Below are 18089 nucleotides of genomic sequence, written 5' to 3' on the forward strand. Positions count from 1 at the left end.
GAGGAGCCCTGAGATTGAGGTTTTTATTATTCTTATTTTATAGATGAGAAAATAAATGAGACTCAGGAAAGTTTAGTGACTTTGTCTATGGATACTGAGCTAATAAATGGTGGAAAACCAGTCTGTGATTCCAGAAACTGTTTTCTTAATCCCTATCCTGTACTGCCCCTGTCTATAATTGTGACCAGAACCATTGTTTTATTTATTTGCCTTTGAGAAAGTAGATGCCAGAGCTGGAAGCAGTGGGTACCTAAAGTGATTATTTGCCACTGTCTACATGCCAGTTTTCCATGGTATGACCTATTAATAGCAGATATTTAATCACAGCTCAGTTTCTTTTTATACCCTTAGGCCTCCCTTGCTGCTCAGCTGGTGTGTGCTCATGGGAATATATTATATTAATGTCCTATATTAATGTCAAGTTTAATCAAATAATATTAGGTGGGTAAATCTACCATTAAAGAAAGACATATACAGTGAATTTTCTCTTTTCCGAAAAGGTTGGAAATGAGACACTGTGGCTAATTTTATATGCTAGTCAGTACAATTAGCATAGCTATTCTACTTCCAATTGCTGATTTTCAAAGAATTTCATCAAATTATGCTACATCCCTTTGTGTGACTTGATTACCCCTTATAAAATAATCCTTTTGTAAACTGTATAAACACTGTCATTTTAAAATTATGTTTTGCTTATCATTTTGTGAACTCATCTGCTTCCTTTTTTTAGATGTTGAGAACTCTGTAGCCCAATGTGTTTACCTTTTACCCTCAGTTGACAGGAAAAGCTCAGAGCTACATGCAATGCTCAAGTGTAATAAACTATCCTACCTCAGGATTTTGCTTTCTCTACAGAAGGGCTTCTTGACCTGAGGTTCAAGGACACCCAGAGGCAGATTGACTGGATAGATTTCAAGGTGGTGTTTATTTGCATAGCTATACTTTTCTGAGGTAAGGTTCCATAGCTTCCATAGCTCTTTATCAGATCTTCAAAGGGGTCTGTAGCCCAAGAAAGTCTTTGAATTCTTTGACTTCTGATCTCTTTGTGACTTCATTTTTCACTGCCTTGCTGCATATGAGCATTTATTATAAGTTGCCTCAAACCCTCTTGTAGTATGTCAATATTCACTAGAAATAAATCAATAATCAAGTAACTCACCCTAAATTTATAATGAAGGGCATTTGAACTTTAAGGACTCACAGGGCACCAGATTCATCACTATGAATTTTGATGACCATTGTGCACTGTTGAAGTAAAAAAAGGTACAACCAAATTGGACTAAGTACATACTGATCTCTAGCTATCTTTTGGGTTTTTTTTTTAATTCACTTCCAGGTATCAGTTGTTTACCTGTCACTTGTCATTCTCATAACTGTCAAGAACAGGAAGGGGGGGGAATCTACATTACTTAATCTTTGGGGTCATTGTAGATTACTGGTGATACATCACTGCATTTAATGCAATTTTGATATTTATTGCATTGTCATCTTTAAATGAATTTTATATTTTCCCTACTATGGATTATTTGTGATATTGCTCCCATACATTAACACAACTGAGAGGAAACGATATGCCTTTTTTTAGAAAATGTATTTTTTTTCTCATGCTATGCTAAGTCATTTTAGTCATATCCAACTCTTTGTGACCCTATAGGCTGTTGCTCACCAGGTTCCTCCATCCATGGAATTCTCCAGACAGAATACTAGAGTGGATTACCATTATCTCATCCAAGGATCTTCCTGAACCAGATTGCACCTACATTTCCTGTGTTTCCTACATCGCGGGCAGATTGTTTCCTACTGAGCCACTGGGGAGACCTAAAAGTTGGTTAATAGGAGAAACAAAAAAAATACGGAGGTTTCTTAAAAACTCCTTCACATTCCAGTTTTTGTTTTTCCCTCACTCTAAAGGTGCATAGCAAATGCTTATGAATTAACAAATGTGGCTTGGAAGAGTAGTTTTAAACCTCGATGATTACCTACTTGATAGAAAAAAAAAAATCTGGAATGTTTTTTCATTTGCACTCTAAATCCCTGTAGTTACTTTCTCTAAACAATCTGTTGCATAATCTACACCTGTACAATGTTAGGTGTTTGTCCCATTACTGACAGGACATGGTTTGTATAAAAATAATCAAAATATCTGCTCTTGGGACATGATAATCAAGCTCAAAGGAGGGTGAAGACATTTAAGTGCCATTACAATCAGCTTTGTCATACAGACTCTGAGAGGACACTGAGAATTCATTTCCTCTTAAGTGCTAGCTGGGTAAAATGGATTTGGTTTAATAGTTTATGGTTCCTTTTCTTCTGTTCCCTTGCTTTAGGTAGCAGAGAGGGAATCTTTAGTTACAAAGTTGTCAACAGACAGAGAACAGATATTCAATAATAAGGACAATTTCCAAAGGTTATCCTCTTATTCTTTTCCCTTAGTATGATCATCCCTCAATATCTGCAGGGGACTGATTTCATGACCCCCAAGGATATCAACACCTCTGAATGCTCAAGTCTCTTATATAAAATGACATGGTAGTTTCTTATAATCTACATATACCTTCCAATATCCTTTAAATCATCTCTAGCTTGCTCATAATAGCTAATACAAAGTAAATGTGATACAGATGTAAATGCAACATAATTGCCAGTGTGTAGAAAATTCAAGTTCTGCCTTTTAGAACTTTTTGGAATCTTTCAAAAATATTTTCCACCCATGGTTGGTTGAATCCCAGGAGGTAGAACCTGAGAATATGGGCAGGGGCCAACACAACTGTATTTACCACATAAGTTAGAATATAATGTATCTCAAAACACCTGAGGCAGTTTTCCAAAAAAAAAGTGGATTATACAAACAACAAGATACTAGGGATACATGAAGTCTTATCTGACACCAAATATTTTTCCACACTGAACTTTCATCAGCAGAAATCCATTCCCATGAGTAAAGACTTTATAACCTTATATCTAGAGAGTACAGAAACACTATCAGATTCCAGCAAGGTGGTATGATTCATTTTTAATGGACTGTTATTCCTAGGAAAACCAACAGAGACAGAGGGCAAGGAGGGATAAAATATGATATAGTGCATTTCTCTTTAGATTTGGGACTGGTGAAACAACTAAGGCCTACTGAAGTAAGAGGTCTGGAAGCTCAGGTGGCAAGGGAACATGATGGGATTGATACCTTGAGGGTGAGAGAGAAGGTTAAGAAAAAAACATGAAAGGGTCACAAAAAAGGGCAGGAACAGAAGAAAGATCACATAAAACTTAGTTTTCCAAGAGCCATTCCAGGGATCAAAGATGGTACTATCAGAAGTCACCAGTATAAGTCACATGTTTGTCATGAGAAGGAGATTGTAATACATGCCATGCAGTCAGAGCCCTTTGCATGTTGACACTCCATATGTATCTGGCAAACAGGAGAATGAATAGATCTGTGATGCAGCTGAGAAGGGAGCATGCTATGGCCAGGTTAGGGACATAGCAGAACTCAGGAGCCCACAGAGAAAGCCCACCTGCAAGTTTGACCTTATCGGCAAGGCCTCTCATTCACAGAGGGATCCAGTCCTGTTCTGTTCACAACTCCAGTCATACCTATGTAGGTTTGCCCCCAAAAGCCTCTGAAGAATGGTGGTTTCTGGACAGACTGGCTTCTCCCGAAGATGGCTTGATAACTGCATTCCACTAACTAGCCACAAGTGTAAATAGAGGCACTGTAGGTCCCTGGTAGATCAGACAGTAAAGAATCTGCCTGTAATGCAGGAGACCTGGGTTCAATCACTGAGTGGGGAAGATCCCCTGGAGAAGGGAATGACAATCCACTCCAGTATTCTTGCATGTAGAATCTCATGGACAGAGGAGCCTGGTGGGTTACAGATCATGACATTCAAAGAGATGGACATGACTGAGTGATTAACAATTTCACTTTTCTTTTCAAGAAGGAAAACAATCCCCCTTCAAAAAAAAGAGAGAGAGAGAGAGAAAAGCAGCAACATTCTGCAGTTGGATTGAAGCTTGCTACAGAGCAAATCCACCAAAAACATCAGGAAGGCCTGACTGTCTTCTGCTTCACAGTCAGTCCCTCAGTATGGCTATAAATATTTCCATCATTCCACTGAAAAATACCTATTTCTAAATTAACCATTCCCTATTCATTCTTGACTTGCAAGAATAGCAATTCAAGTATTTAAAGGAACAATTGTATTTCTTTAGATTCTCATTTCAGCTTACTTGATTTAGGTTTCTATAAAACTCCCAAAATTATCACTCTTAGTTTGGTCATGTTGGTAGAAATGTTTAAATATCTGAGTGATACAAAACACTTAAATGGAGCAAAGAAAGTCACTTCTTTAAAACCCAGTTCTCGATTTTCATTGCTTTCATTTCAGACTGAAAAACAAGCATGTGCTTAAGGAGTTTGACATGAAAATTCAAAAATATGAAGCACATTTAATATAGCATATAACATTGCATGTTAGTGCTCATGCAATTTATTTTGCCAACAGGAGATTCCTAGGGGTGAAAACTAATGCAGTATCCTGGAAAGTGCCCTGGGTGACCAAAGCAAACCTATTTAGCCTGCTTATAGATAAGCCTTGGTTTCCTTGCCAATACATCTGGAAAAGCAAATCTTGTCACATCTACCTGCTGTGGAAACAAATTCCTGAGAAAAACATTTAATTTCTCAAAGAGGGATTAAATCAACAACAACAACAGTTAAACCAGCAACAACAATTATATTATTTTAGAAAATAAGAATATCGCCTGCAATAAAATTACAGACTCTAATGGCTATGTACATTACAGTTTTCACTGGGGAATAGGATATATATCTATGTATAGAAATGCCAGTTCTGGATATCTGCCCCAAATTGGAAATCTCTTTAGGTAAAATTAGCATACGAAAATAGGCAAGCTCCAGATGTCTTGATGTTCATTACAAGTTCCAGATGTCTTAGGTTCATTACAACCTAAGTCCTTTGCCTGGGATGTACATCTGGTATTAATTTATTATTATTAACAAAAAATTATTAATAAATTGAATTTTTAAGCCAGATGGTTTTTGATAACTATGTCAGCTACATGCCATTCATTTTTATGGCCAACTCTCATTTGTGAATCAACAGGGCAACTGTTGGGGGAAATTCATCAAATTACCACTAGAGGGCAGGCTGTGCAAGTTTTTGTATAGTATAATAACTTTTCTACCAGTGTAATAACTTATTTACTACTGATGGCAAGAATCCCTTAGAAGAAATGGAGTAGCCATCATAGTCAACAAAAGAGTCTGAAATGCAGTACTTGGATGCAATCTCAGAAACGACAAAATGATCTCTGTTAGTTTCCAAGGCAAACCATGCAATATCACGGGAATTCAAGTCTATGCCCTGACCAGTAACGCTGAAGAAGCTGAATTTGAACGGTTCTATGAAGACCTACAATACCTTCGAGAACTAACACCCAAAAAAGATGCCCTTTTCATTATAGGGGACTGGAATGCAAAAGTAGGAAGTCAAGAAACACCTGGAGTAACAGGCAAATTTGGCCTTGGAGTACATAATGAAGCAGGACAAAGGCTAATAGTGCTTTGACAAGAGAACACACTGGTCATAGCAAACATGCTCTTCCAACAACACAAGAGAAGACTCGACACAAGGACATCAGCAGATTGTCAATAGCAAAATAAGATTGATTATATTCTTTGCAGCCAAAGATGAAGAAGCTCTATACAGTCAGCAAAAACAAGACCAAAACTGACTGTGGCTCGGATCATGAACTCCTTATTCCAAATTCAGACTTAAATTGAAGAAAGTAGGGAGAACCACTAGACAATTCAGGTATGACTTATAGCAAATCCCTTATGATTATACAGTGGACGTGACAAATAGATTCAAGGGATTAGATCTGATAGACAGAGTGCCTGAACAATTATGGATGGAGGTTCATGACATTGTACAGGAGACAGGGGTCAATACCATCCCCAAGAAAAAGAAATGCAAAAAAGCAAAATGGCTGCATGAGGAGACCTTACAAATAGCTGTGAAAAGAAGAGAAGCAAAAAGCAAAGGAGAAAAGGAAAGATATGCCCATATGAATGCAGAGTTCCAAAGAATAGCAAGGAGAGATAAGAAAGCCTTCCTCAGTAATCAGTGCAAAGAAATTGAGGGAAATATTAGAATGTGAAAGACTAGAAATCTCTTCATGAAAATTAGAGATACCAAGGGAACATTTCATGCAAAGATGATTATAACATACCATGATTTGATGATAAATCCCTATTAAACACTGTATTTCATAGCATATTCTCTGACACACCTAATCCTCTTCAGAAAGGGAATCATGCTAAAACACATTTGGGAAACACTGAACCAGAATGAAGCAGGGCAAGGCTAATAAAATTTTGCCAAGAGAATGCACTGGTCATAGCAAACACCCTCTTCCAACAACACAAGAGAAAACTCTACACATGAACATCACCAGATGGTCAACACCCAAATCAGATTGATTATATTCTTTGCAGCCAAAGATGGAGAAGCTCTATACAGTCAGCAAAAATAAGACCAGGAGCTCACTGTGGCTCAGACCATGAACTCCTTATTGTCAAATTCAGACTTAAATTGAAAAAAGTGGGGAAAACCACTAAGCCATTCAGGTATGACCTAAATCAAATCCCTTATGATTATATACTGGAAGTGAGAAATAGATTTAAGGAACTAGATCTGATAGACAGAGTGCCTGATGAACTATGGACAGAGGTTTGTGACATTGTACAGGAGACAGGGATCGAGACCATCCCCGAGAAAAAGAAATGCAAAAAAGCAAAATGGCTGTCTGAGGAGGCCTTACAAATAGCTGAGAAAAGAAGAGAAGTGAAAAGCAAAGGAGAAAAGGAAAGATATACCCATTTGAATGCAGAGTTCCAAAGAATAGCAAGGAGAGATAAGAAAGCCTTCCTAAGTGATCAATGCAAAGAAATAGAAGGAAACCAGCAGAATGGGAAAGACTAGAGATCTATTCAAGAAAAGTAGAGATACCAAGGGAATATTTCATGCAAAGATGGGCTCAATAAAGGACAGAAATGGTATGGACCTAACAGAATCAGAAAATATTAAGAAGAGGTGGCAAGAATACACAGAAGTACTATACAACAAAGATCTTCACGACCCAGATAATCATGATGGCATGATCCCTCACCTAGAGCCAGACATCCTGGAATGTGAAGTCAAGTGGGCCTTAGGAAGCATCACTATGAACAAAGCTAGTGGAGATGATGGAATTCCAGTCAAGCTATTTCAAATCCTAAAAGATGATGCTGTGAAAGTGCTGCACTCAATATGCCAGCACACTTGGAAAACTCAGCAGTGGCCACAGGACTGGAAAAGTTCAGCTTTCATTCCAGTCCCAAAGAAAGGCAATGCTAAAGAATGCTCAAACTATCACACCATTGTACTCATCTTACATGCTAGTAAACTAATGCTCAAAATTCTCCAAGCCAGGCTCCAACAGTACATGAGCTTCCAGATGTTCAAGCTGGTTTTAGAAAAGGCAGAGGAACCAGAGATCAAATTGCCAACATCCACTGGATTATCAAAAAAGCAGGAGAGTTCCAGAAAAATATCTATTTCTGCTTTATTGACTATGCCAAAGCCTTTGACTGTGTGGATCACAATAAACTGTGGAAAATTCTGAAAAAGGTGGGAATACCAGATCATCTGACCTCCCTCTTGAGAAATCTGTATGCAGGTCAGAAAGCAACAGTTAGAACCGGACATGGAACAGCAGACTGGTTCCAAATAGGGAAAGGAGTATGTCAAGGCTGTATATTATCACCCTGCTTATTTAACTTTTATGTAGAGTACATCATGAGAAACACTGGGCTGGATGAAGCACAAGCTAGAGTCAAGATTGCCAGGAGATGTATTAATAACTTCAGATATTCATATAATATCACCCTTATGGCAGAAAGCAAAGAACTAAAGAGCCAATTGATGAAAGTGAAAGAGGATAGTGAAAAAGTTGGCTTAAAGCTCAACATTCAGAAGACTAAGGTCATGGCATCCAGTACCATCACTTCATGGCAAATAGATGGGGAAACAGTGGAAACAGTGGCTAACGTTATTTTTCTGGGCTCCAAAATCACTGCAGATGGTGACTGCAGTCACGAAATTAAAAGACGCTTACTCCTTGGAAGGAAAGTTATGACCAACCTAGAGAGCATATTGAAAAGCAGACACATTACTTTGTCAACAAAGGTCCATCTAGTCAAGGCTATGGTTTTTCCAGTATCGATGTGAGAATTGGACTACAAAGAAAACTGAACACTGAAGAATTGATGCTTTTGAACTGTGGTGTTGGAGAAGACTCTTGAGAGTCCCTTGGACTTCAAGGAGATCCAACCAGTCCATCCTAAAGGAAATCAGCCCTGAATATTAATTGGAAGGACTGATGTTGAAGCTGAAACCCTAATACTTTGGCCACCTGTTACGATGAACTGACTTATCTGAAAAGACGCTGATGCTGGGGAGATTGAAGGCAGGAGGAGAAGGGGATGACAGATGCCGTCACTGACTCAGTGGACATGTGTTTGAGTAAACCCCAGTAGCTGGTGATGGACAGGGAGGCCTGACATGCTGCAGTCTATGGGGTTGCAAAGAGTTGGACATGACCGAGCTACTGAACTGAATATCTTTTCTCCATTTAGTATTTTGAACTAAAGATTTGCTGTCTGCCAACCACTGGTTGCTGGGGTGGGTTCATAGCAAACCTCTGGGGATGCACCATTAGGGGTAGGTGATAGAGGGAGCCAAAAGCTAAGCATGTACCTAAGATCTTTCTCAAATTGGGTAACTAGGTTACATATGCCAGGTAAATGACCCAGCTAAGAAAGATGCAACAGCAGCTACTAGCATTCCTTGAATGTTTCCCTGGTGGCTCAGATGTTAAAGAATCTGCCTGCAATGCTGGAGACCCAGGTTCAATCCCTGGGTCAGTAAGATCCCCTGGAAGTGGGCATGGCCATGTACTCCAGTATTCTTGCCTGGAGAATCCCATGGACAGAAGAGCCTAGCAGGCTACAGTCCATAGGATCGCACATAGTTGGACACAACTGAAGCAACTTAGCACTGTTTTCACAGCTAGGCACTGTGATAGATGCTTTGCATGTAGTTTTCTGATTTCATTATCATAGCAGTTCTGAGATGTAGGGACTCTTGCTATTCCCATTTCACTGAGGAGAAAAGAAAAGCTCAGAGAGTTTAAGTGACTTACTCAAGGTCACTCAAGTTTTAATGGCAGAGTTTGGACCCCAGTGCAGGTGAGCTTCACTCCCAAACTGATGTTCTTAATTACTGTGTGTTCTATATACTGCCTCCTCTACTCTTCATCCCAGCTCATAATCCATGAAAATATTAAAATTTGTAGGAATCCAAATTATCAAATATATTCCAAATAGCACAGCCCTATTAGGTACAGTGAACCTTTCCAGCTGAGTAATAGTCTATCCCCAAGTACTAACTATTGTGTGAATAGTAACCATCAAATAATGTATGCCAATTATTTATCTATGAAATATACATAATATACAGGGTAATGAATTATTAATAATCTGTGTACTTGATTTAACCTCTGAAGATCAGTTCTAAAACTTGGATAAATCTTATCTGACCCATATTTATTTTAAATTAAATATCTAAGGATGATCACCCAATTCCTAACATTATAAACCAGAAATAGAGTTCTATGCTTAATATTTGTACTTACTATGTATTGTGCCTATTGAATACATTACTCTCTTTATTTTTGATATTTTGATATAGGAGTTATACACCTGCATCTCTCTCAGCTCTCCTCCAAACACAGGTCTAAAGACAAAATTCTTTTTATTTATACCCATCACAGTGGATGCTGTCTGCCTCAAGGGATCAGCCTCCAAGAATAAAATGTCAGACTCTCCAAGAAGTGATTGGCCTGTGCCACAGCTGCTGAATATACACCTCTTTGCCCCCAGCCTGGAAATATGGACAGAACTGTTTCATCATTTTTAAAATAAAGTTCTGACAGTGAGAAAATTTTTGATTTCTAAAATTTCATTTCCGTGGCAGTATCTATCCATATTCCCCACTCCACATCTATAAATACAATGAATGATTATTGCTTTGGGTTTTAAAAAGCATTTCTACATTTTTTATGAATTGGATTGCATGGTCTCCTTTTACACTTTTACCCCCTACTATTTATCAATGGCAAAGTTCTGCCTCAATGAAGTCCTTCATCTCATTTCAACCTAGTTATTATGCTTAATAATGGCCTAGCAACCATCGTCATTAGCCTTTCATTACAGAATTTGTGCTGTGCTTTGTCAAGATCATTCCTTCACTCTTTATTTGACAAATAAGCCTCAATTATGTTCTGAAGGTGAGGCCACATGAGGTTTTACAACCAACTCTTCAACTCCTGATTACCCGAAGCTTGATGAGCCTCCTTGGGTATTACCCACTAGCCTGAAGCTCTTCTTAAATGCACTGATGTTCATTTGAAGGCTGCGGTAGCAAATGTGCCTATGGGAGACAGGATATTAGCACTGCCCACCAATCCCTCTAGCATGCTTTCTGCTACTCCCTCAAATCCAGGATGCTTGACAATAGTAAGCTTATCTCCAATGCAAATCCTCTCTGCCTCTCACGTTCACGGTCATCCAAGCCGAGAATTTTGGAAGCCACCCCTGAATCCTGCCTTTCCCTTCCCGCTGACCTCCCTCTGCCCCTCCCTTAAAACATTTCTGAAAAGTCTCTCAAATTCTTCCCTCTCCTCTCCCTCCTCATAGACATGAAAGTCTGGGCCCTTCCCATGTCCTGCTTAGACTATTGCAATATCTTTCTAAATGGTCTCCCAACTTTTCCATTTGAATGTGTTCTGTAGTCAGCTACCAAAATGATCTTTCTGATGCATAAGACCATGTCCCTTTACTGCTCAAAACCTGCAGTGGTTCCTGGTATGCAAAAGCCTAAGCCTACCTTCTCTGGCTCATCAGGGATGGCCTGCCTGTCTTTTCTCATCTCAGCCACAAGTCTTCACACACCCTCCACTTCAGTCCCTGGTATGCCATTCATTTCTCTGCCTTTGTTCTTCTGGGTCCTTCCACTAGATTGCCCTTTGCCTCTGTGCCTATCTGTGGAGATCCTATTTATCTTCCAAGTTGTTGTTCAGTTGCTCAGTTGTGTCCAACTCTTTGTGACCCCATGGACTGCAGCATGCCAGGCTTCCCTGCCCTTCATTATCTCCCAGAGCTTGCTCAAACTCATGTCCATTTAGTCAGTGATACCACTGAACCATCTCTGCTGTCCCCTTCTCCTCCTGCCTTCAATCTTGCCCAGCATCAGGGTCTTTTCCAGTAAGTCAGCTCTTCACATCAGGTGGCCAAAATGTTGGGGCTTCAGCTTCAGCATCATTCCTTCCATTCAATATTCAGGGCTGATTTCCTTTAGGATTGACTCATTTATCTCCTTCCAGTCCAAGGGACTCTCAAGAGTCATCTCCAACACCACAGTTCAGAAGCTTCAATTCTTTGGCGCTCAGCTTTCTTTATGGTCCAGCTCTCACATCCATATATGACTAGTGGAAAAAGCATAGATTTGACTATATGCACCTTTGTTGGCAAACTAACATCTCTGCTTTTTAATATGCTGTCTAGGTTTGTCATTGCTTTTCTTCCAGGGAGCAAGTGTCTTTTAATTTCATGGCTGCAGTCACCATCTGCAGTGATTTTGGAGCCCAAGAAAATAAAATCTGTCACTGTTTCCATTGCTCCCCCATCTATTTGCCATGAAGTGATGGGACTGGATGCCATGGTCTTTGTTCTTTGAATGTTGAGTTTTAAGCCAGCTTTTCCACTCTTCTCTTTTATCTTCAAAAAGAGGTTCTTTAGTTCCTCTTCATTTTCTGCCATAAGAGTGGTATCGTCTGCATATCTGAGATTGTTGATATTTCTCCCCGCAGTCTTGATTCCAGATTGTGCTTCATCCAGCCCAGCATTTCTCATAATATTCTCGGCATATCAGTTAAATAAGCAGCCTTGACATAAATACTGCCTTGACATACTTCTTTCCCAGTGTTGAACAAGTCTGTTGTTCCATTTCCCAGTTGAACCAGTCCATTGTTCCATATCTTTGAAGACCCAGCTTCAAATGCCACTTCCAAAAACTGTACTTCCAAAAAATGGCCAGTGTCCATTTTTTTTCCCCTGTGGTGCTCTGACTACGTGTTTGCCTACAGATCTCCTTCCCAGTTAGATGGGTGTCTTACTTCCTTTGTATCTCTAGAACAAGGCCCAATGCATTGCACAAAGTAGGCATTCATTAAATCTTTAAGGGATGAAATTGTGTGGGGTTTCCCCCCTCAAAATTCACTAATAATCAAAAGTTATTTGCATGTGTCAAAGGCCTTAAAACTCCTCCTACCACCAGAGCAGTAATACATCCAAGTGGAAATGTTATTAGCTCAGTCCTGTCTGACTCTTTGTGACCTCATGGACCTGCCAGGCTCCTCCATCCATGGGATTTTCAGGCAACAATACTGAAATTGGTTGCCATTTCCTGCTCCAGGGGATCTTCCTGACTCAGGGAATGAACCCAGGTCTCCCACAGCGCAGGCACTCTTTTCCATCTGAGCCACCAAATGCTAGCAACCAGGTTCAATGTACAAAATGTGTTCACAGTAACAAAAGTTTGCTACTTTCCTATTAGCTAGCATCACAATAAACAGTAATCACAAAATAAACTCACCTCTATATCCCACTCCAGAACTCATGAGTCTATGCTAATAGCTGATCAAAATCACCAAGTCTATCACCCAAGTCCTTACAAATTAGGCCCTACCCTATCAAAATGGCCACCTACCACTTTCCAAAAGAAATGATTTACCTTGGAAACAAACCAAGATCATTCTGTTGTTTTTGAGGTTGCACCATGTATTGAACTTCAAACTTTTCAGTTGACCATGAGGGCTACTACATTTCTTCTAAGGGATTCTTAACTGTCATCTGAATCAAAATTGGCCATTCCCATACATTTTAGTTCACTGATTCCTAAGATATCAATGTTCAACCTTGCCATCTCCTGCTGACCATGTTCAATTCATGGACCTAAACATTCCAGGTTCCTATGCAATACTGTTCTTCACAGCACCAGACTTTACTTTCACCATTAGACACATCCACAGCTGAGCATCATTTCTGCTTTGGCTCAGCCACTTCATTCTTTCTGGAGCTATTAGTAATTGCCCTCAGCTCTCCCCATTAGCATACGGACACCTTCCAACCTGGGAGGCTCATGTTCTGCTGTCATATCTTTTTGCCTTTTCATACTGTTCATGGAGTTCTTCAGGCAAGAATGCTGGAGTGGTTTGCCATTCCCTCCTCCAGTGGATCATGTTTTGTCAACTCTTCACTATGACTCCTATGTGTATCTTAGGTGACCCTATATGAAATGGCTCACAGTTTCATTGAGTTATACAAGCCCCTTTTGCCATGACAAGGCTGTGATTCATGAAGTGGAGAAACTTAGGAGGTCTTACTAAATATAGGTTTATATATTCTTATCCCATGAGACTCTGCATAATTAATTACTATTATAGTGAACTGCTTTGATTAATTAATTTTCACATTAGCTGAAGTTTAACTTTTGGATTATTTAAAATCTTTTTCTAAAAAGTCCTTATCTACTTTTCTGCCACAGTAAGTAGAGAACCGTGATGAGAATAACAGTTTCTGGATTGACTAAGGATTTGACAGGTCCTAGGGTCATCACCTTAGACTTTGATGCCAAGGTAGTTTAAGAATAGAGATGGGCATTGTGAAAAGAGCATAGAGCTAGCTGGAGATGTGACACCCTGGGTTCACATTCCATCTCTGCCTCCTCAAGGAAATATGTGACTTTGGGTAGTTAGTTTCTACTCTAATAAGAAATGGAGACATTAAACTAGACAAGTTCTAATCCAGCACCAAGAAAACAAATTATACAATGGTTGCTGAGGTCTTTGGTCAAGAAGACCAGCTATATATGTGCTAAATTGGAAATTTTCCCCCGGCAATCTTTTTGTTTTTTCCTTAATTTCAAAGCTACAGAGAAATAAAAGGAGTACTATTACAAACTCCCATCATCTCAAGGATCCAAATTTAATAATGTTACTTTTTTTTTTCCAATTTGCTTTCAGTAACTTTGCTTTATTAAAGAAATAAAGCATTGCAGATATAGCTAATGTCCCTGTTAACAACCACACATCCTTATCTCATCCTTATCTCAAACACCTGCATGGATGTAACCACTACTCCTTCCAACTTTTAGACTCTTATCTGTATGTAGAAGGATACCCTGAAGAAACTCTTTTGTAGTGATTAAACGTTTGTCTTCCAATACGGAGTAGAGGTGGGAATTAAATCAAGTAAACTGAGGGTTCTTATGAGGTGGGTTCTAGTGAACTGAGGTCTAAGAGAGTACATATACAGTTGTGCACATACTCCATATATGTGCACCCTGCCCCTCTCACACATGCATCCCTAGTGGGGGCCAACATCAAAGTTTATAGGGGTTTTCTGCCTAAAGTTAGTTGTTTCTACACCATCTGCAGCCAAACATTTCAGGATGAGACCTCTGCTTCTGTTGGAATTCTGCTCTGTTATAGGGAGAGTTCTGATTCATGACAGAGACACAACTGTTACTCATCAACTAGCCAGTCTCTAGAGGTTACACACACGGGGCAGGGTCCACATCTTATGGCCAACACTTGGCGGCCCCTTTTTTAAATCAAATTCTGGGTCAGTTAGGATACATAGATTCCAAAGTGCCCAGTAGGGCTTAATCCTCTTTAGATAACTTATTCCCCTCTTCATTTCTATGTTTAGCATTCCATTTAGCTATCATAAACCTCTCCTCTTAATAAACAATGGAAGACTTTGCCAAGCCCTATGAGGAGACTGTGAGGATTAAATATATTAATGTACTTCAAGTCCTTAGAACTAGAATGAGCAGTGCCTGGCACATATACAATGATCAGAAAATCTTTCTTACCTCAACTACTACTATTACTCCTTTTAATTATATACTTATTTATAAAATTACTCTATTACACTCAAGCTTTATGTATGACAATACACACAATTTCAATAAAACTTGTCTCTTATACCATCTTTGTATTAAACTTAGGTCATTAAATAGCTTTATCATTAAATTGTTTATTCAAATTTGAGGCATGGGCATATCATAATTAATTTCATTTCAGGACAGTTAAGGGTCATTAAGAAATACTTTAAAAAAAATTTTTTTAAGAAATACTTTAGCATGATATATATGTATAGAGTAATATGTGTTTATCACTCTACACTATTATAATGTGTATACTTCCCATATGCTATATTACAACAATATTATAATACTATTGAAGACTATATATTAATATTTTATACATTATATATACATGTACTTTATTACAGATTGCATATTATAGTTTACAAATTTGCATATATCTACAATGTGTTTATTTTCACTTTATGCAGTCATATAATGAGCTTCAAAATATAAAATAATTATAACTAATTATACAAATAATTATATGTTAACTATAATATGTTGAATCATATGAAATTGCTATTTAATAAATCAAAAAGATCAAATATTAAAAGCTTTGTATGATTCATTCTAATACATATCTTATATGAAATGCCATAAATTTAAACAAGCATTTGTTATATAAAGTTGCAACTATCCTCAAAAGTAAAAGTAGAACTGGACAGAGTTAAGAACTACTGTGTCAGCTGGCCATTATTTTTATTATTTGTCAATACAAATTGGTCCATGCTACATCCCTTCAGATAGTTCATAAAATGAGCAGAGCTTCATCTAACTCCAGGCCATTGCAATGGTTGTGCCCTATGCTTAGTACACTGTTCCCTCAGATATCCACATGGCCCAGTGGCTACCAATCTCCTTCATTCATCTGTTCAAATAAGGTGAGGGTGAGGAGAATTTACAGATTCCAGGACCGATCAAACAAAGGGATGTTAGCTTGATAACCTCCTCTGGCTCACTTTATCTCCTCAAGAAGCCCCCAGACCCTGAGCACTTCCTTTCTTCGTCCCATCCCCCAAGTGTATCTGATCCCTTTTGTTGTTGTTTAGTCCCTAAGTCATGTCCAGACTCTTTTGCCACCCATGTACTGTGGTCTGCCAGGCTCCTCTGTCCACAGGATTTCCCAGGCAGGAACACTAAAGGATGCTGCCATTTCCTCCTCCAATCTGATCCCTATGCATTTACAAACTCATCTGTGGTCTGTACAGTGAAGCCCCACCTCCCCTAGGTAGGTATCTAGGAAAGGAGGAAGGGTGGTATTGGAAGGGGGAAGCAGTATTTCCCCTCTGCCTCTACCCAGTCATTTCCTCCACTGCTGGTCTGATCCTCCAATCAATCCTTGTGGCTGGGGGCAGCAGCAGCCTTGGAGCACCTAGGAGTGACCATTAGTGGGTTGGTCCACGTGGCCTTGAGGAGAAAATGTTTATGGCTTTCATTCCAAAGAGTGCCACCCCTCAGTGACCACCAGAGAATAGCATTTTGGGGGAGGAGATGCAGAGAGGCACTCTGAGCTGAGAGACTCTGGCTGGTCACAGGAAGCCAGTACCTGTGCTCTATGTGACTGTGAGTAATGAGTGCCTGTAATACTGATACGGTCTAAATGGTGCTCAAGGGGGCGCCACCCAACACGGACCTCGTCCTACCTTCCCTGCCATAGAAACAGCCAAGCTCATAGCACTTTCTGGGTTCTGGGCTATAGACTGTATCTACAAAATGTTAGCACCATTATGTTGACAGTTTCAATAGCCAGGATGCCAGTCTTTGTCTTCTCCCCTCCCAGATACGGGTATAGTTATAGGATATCCCATAATGTTGCTACATGCATTTAGGGTAACCTCAGAGGATTACTATATAATTATAGTGTTCAGGTACTGATTATCTCTGGGATAAAAGGGACATAATTATTTTATATTCCTAATATTATTATTTATCAGTTCAGTTCAATTGCTCAGTCATGTCCAACTCTCTGCAACCCCATGGACTGCAGCATGCCAGGGTTCCCTGTCCTTCACCAACTCCTGGAGCTTGCTCAAACTCAGGTCCACTGAGTTGGTGATGCCATCCAACCATCTCATCTTCTTGTCATCCCTTTCTCCTCCTGCCTTTAATCTTTCCCAGCATCAGGGTATTTTCCAATGAGTCAGTTCTTTGCATCAGGTAGCCAAAGTATTGGAGCTTGAGCTTCAGCTTCAGCACCAGTCCTTCCAATGAATATTCAGGGCTGATCTCCTTTAGGATGGACTGGTTGGATCTCTTTGCAGTCCAGGGGACTCTCAAGAGTCTTCTCCAGCACCACAGTTCAAAAGCATCAATTCTTCAACACAGCTTTTTTTATGGTCCAACTATCACATCTATATATGACTACTGGAAAAACTATAGCTTTGACTATACTATAAAGATTATTATTTATAGTTCAACAATATTATAATGTTGTAATATTAGTTAACCAGGATACACCACCAGGGAGCCTTGTTTATGCTTTACTTGTTTTTAACTGGGGCTAATTACTGTGCATTAATATTATTTATGTTTATATTATTGTTAATTATTTATTTCATCTTTATAGTATTCATTAATATAATTAAGGTGATAATTAAATGATTATATCATTAATCATCATAATGATTAGTAGTAATATTAATATAGTCATAACCATGCTACTATTAATATGTATATCATAACTGTATTAAGTATTACAAGTATTAGGGCTTCCCAGGTGGCTCAGTAGTAAATAATCTTCCTGCCAATGCAGGAGACACAGGTTCGATCCCTGGGTTGGGAAGATTCCCTGGAGTAGGAAATGGCAACCTGCTCTAGTATTCTTGCCCAGAGAATCCCATGGACAGAGGAGCCTGGCAGGCTACAGTCCATGGGTTGCACAGAGTTGGACACCACTGAGTGACTCGGCATGCAAGCAAGTGTAATTAGTAGTAAACTAATTTTTTACTGCTAAGATATACTGTTTTGTACTGC

At 39.2% G+C, this 18089-nt stretch overlaps 1 protein-coding gene across 2 annotated transcripts in view; it reads right to left on the minus strand.

The window, feature by feature from the left end:
- Positions 1 to 18089, minus strand: part of IL1RAPL2 (interleukin 1 receptor accessory protein like 2) — a 1257588-nt gene that overhangs the window by 571494 nt on the left and 668005 nt on the right. The window lies entirely within an intron of this gene.

Source organism: Odocoileus virginianus, chromosome X (assembly GCF_023699985.2).
Source record: "Odocoileus virginianus isolate 20LAN1187 ecotype Illinois chromosome X, Ovbor_1.2, whole genome shotgun sequence".
Classification (NCBI taxonomy): domain Eukaryota; kingdom Metazoa; phylum Chordata; class Mammalia; order Artiodactyla; family Cervidae; genus Odocoileus; species Odocoileus virginianus.